This window comes from Austrofundulus limnaeus, unplaced genomic scaffold, assembly GCF_001266775.1.
Source record: "Austrofundulus limnaeus strain Quisiro unplaced genomic scaffold, Austrofundulus_limnaeus-1.0 Scaffold1826, whole genome shotgun sequence".
NCBI lineage: Eukaryota > Metazoa > Chordata > Actinopteri > Cyprinodontiformes > Rivulidae > Austrofundulus > Austrofundulus limnaeus.
The window spans coordinates 17,417-20,680 of NW_013954228.1; the positions used below are offsets into that span (position 1 = coordinate 17,417).

At 36.9% G+C, this 3,264-nt stretch overlaps 1 protein-coding gene across 1 annotated transcript in view; it reads right to left on the reverse strand.

Annotated features, from left to right (window-relative positions):
• LOC106536460 (CD9 antigen) overlaps positions 1-3,264 on the reverse strand; it is a gene marked incomplete in the record, with an annotated part of 28,056 nt that overhangs the window by 17,397 nt on the left and 7,395 nt on the right. Inside the window, 1 exon segment of the mRNA XM_014033750.1 lies at positions 1,853-2,079.

The following is a 3,264-nucleotide window of genomic DNA, read 5'->3' on the forward strand; positions in this document are numbered from 1 at the left end:
GTATGGATCAATACACACTATGTATCGATCAATACACACTGTGTATCGATCAATACACACTATGTATGGATCAATACACACTATGTATCGATCAATACACACTGTGTATCGATCAATACACACTATGTATGGATCAATACACACTATGTATCGATCAATACACACTGTGTATCGATCAATACACACTGTGTATGGATCAATACACACTATGTATCGATCAATACACACTGTGTATGGAACAATATACACTATGTATGGATCAATACACATTGTGTATGGATGGATGTGTCTGGAGTTGCACACTCTTGTCCTGAAGGACTTTTGTTGCTGCTTCAAAACAGAATTCTTTCCTCCAGGAAATAAGTTTTTTCCTTCTCCAGTTCACTTTTCTCTGTCTGGAGTTGGATTTTTGTGCCGTGAAGGATTTTGATTTCTATTGTGTATTGGGTGGTACAGGGTCACAGATCATTTTTTTGAAAAGGAACTGAGGGTAGAATTTATAAAACGACACATTTTATTATGTAGGCCGAAATTGAGCTCCCTCTTCTTGAAAGACCAGCATCCGTCACTGCAGGAGACCACCAAGCCAAYCTGTGGAATCCAGTGATCAGAATCCAATATATGCTAGTTGAACAGAGCAAAACAGAGGTCCCACCTTTGACATGTCCTCCCATGGATGAAAATTTGAGACCAGCTAACCAAATCCATAAAACTAAAAATACCCATAATTTCTGGTTTCRGATGAAAACGTAGAGGAGGCTCCGAGCAGCAAAGCAGTGAAGATAAGGGAGGGAAGGAGAGAAGGAAAAAACATCCTCCTTCTCCAAGAGCAGAAGCAAAAACCAAAAAGCASGTAACACAATGTATGGATGGATAAACATGGGACTTTTTGGTACTTTATGTGGCTGACATGCATCTAAACAAATAAATAAAAACATAGACAAAAATAAATTTGTGGCTGAATTCCCCCCATAAGTTTCTCTGAGGATTAACTGCTGTTGGCTCTCGTTTGTTTTCTTTTCAACATAATTACCTCACTTTAGCTGATCCTTGATTAAAACCTTTARTTTTAGTGATGGCATGAATTATAAGATGAGGAGTCTCTTTTTTCCTTTGGTGTTTGCTTTTCCACATTTTGTTAAAGAGAAAAACAACAAGTACAGTAATAAACTAAAATGTGTGGGGATTAGTTCCACCTGCTACACAGTTTAAGAACTACAGTCTTAGTTCAACATTTGAACCCTTAGTTAAACTTGTGAACTGGAGTATTTGGTAAGCTGTTTGGTATCCTGATAGGGGAGGTGAAGACAGAAAAAGCAGAACCAGTTCCACGCCCACACAGGAACTGGTAAACCAGTGAAAGACCACTGTTTTGTAACACGGCCTCCCAAAACGATTACAAAAAGTTGAAGCGGGACTGCAGCAGACAGAGGAACCTGTCTCGGACCTGAGTTGACAGCCTGACCCAGACTCCAGCACTGTTCAGGGTTTTACAGGTGCCACTCTATCAGTCCGCTTCTATGAGTGGRTTTGAATCTACGTTCTTTAGGATCATTTTGACCATTTTTATTATGGTTCCTCTGATGGATTCAAGTTTTCAGTACCTAAAGTTTAACACTACTCACTGCAAACTATAACTGAAATCTTAATGCATCTCTAACCTTCTGCTATATTGTCAAAATGTGAYGCTGACAATAAGAAGCAGAAACCCTGGTCAACAATATCACTACCAAACCTTAATAGTTCTCTCAGGTATCCAGGTGTGGACTCTATAAAACAAGTTTATTAATGAGCTTGTTTGTCTAGCACTTCCTCAGAAAGTTAAACATTACTGAGAGAGTTAATTTTTTACCTGACAAGGAGTCCTCTGGGTCCGAGGCTGGAGCTTTGAAGCTGTTGGGGCTCACACAGGCCCACCTCAGTAGTTCTGACCAGGTAACCATTCAGCGCCTCCTTCTCTGGATCAGAGAATTAATCTTAATAATGAGACATGGAGCCTCAGTCCCATCGTGCCTTTCCATGTTGGGTCCATATCTGGTTCCATCCTTCCGTCATGGCTCAGGACGATGGAGGAAAACCCTAAAGAATTAGAAGATTGAGGGCAGGAAGGTTCAAACAAAAGAAACTTMATACATAAAACGATGAGCCTGAAAAGCTGCAATCAACAGTAGCTCAGCAGGGACCAGTTCATTTGAACGTAACAACAGAACCTTCACTTATATGTCCTGAACTGAGGACTCAGAAAGCAATAATTTGTTCATGTTTTTCCAACAGCTTCCTTAAGCGAAGCAGAGATAGTCCRTGGGCTGGGTGGCTCACTGGACTGAGGACATTGAGGCAAAAGGAGGACCTTATGCCACATTTTCTGTATATTTATGACTTAAATTAGCATAAAAGATCTCACACAGAATACTAACTTACTACATAAATATTTATTTAAATATATTTATAAAGTCTGGCAGAGGAATCACAAAAATACTGAGTAAAAGATTTGTTCATTTAAATTCTCAAAGGATTAAGGATCAAACTCTGCTRACCTCTAGTGGTTAAATTGTGCAAAACTCTGCATCTTTTTGTAGTATTTCTCCCACAGAAATRCATCATGATTTCTTTAAAATTTTGTCTTTAAAATCTGATTCTAACTTTGTTTTTGTTTCTGTGCTATTTTTAGCTTGCATTTTGCTACCTTTAAAATCTAGCATTTAGCTACATTTAGCTGCCACTCATAAGATTCAAGATTTCATTGATTGTCATTTCCCTGGTTATTTCCATACACAGAATAAAACTAAAAACTGTTGCTTTCCAGCAATTGCCTTAAAATATACATCTCTATTTACAAATATGCACATGCACACACTAAACAAAGACAAATAACACACCATAAGTTACAAAATAATTTAAAAACAATTTTTTTAATCTGTAGCAAGTCGTTTAGCTTGTAGTTAGCCTTTTGATTTTTTTAGGTAAACTTTTTGCTAATATTATATTTTAGACCATGTTTTGCTGCTTACACCTTTGTTTAGCATTTCCTTATTTTAGCTTTTAGCTAGTTCTSTTCAACTTAAAGCTAATATTTAGCATTTTTTTTGCTTTTATATATTGCTAAACATTAACATGCAAGATGAATAATTAGCTTTAAGCTAGTGTAATGCTTTCTAAGCATTTAGCTTTTAAATTTTTGTTCAACTTTCAGTTTCAAGGTTTCAGCCACTTTCACAACTCCACATTTTCGCATATATATATATATATATATATATATATATA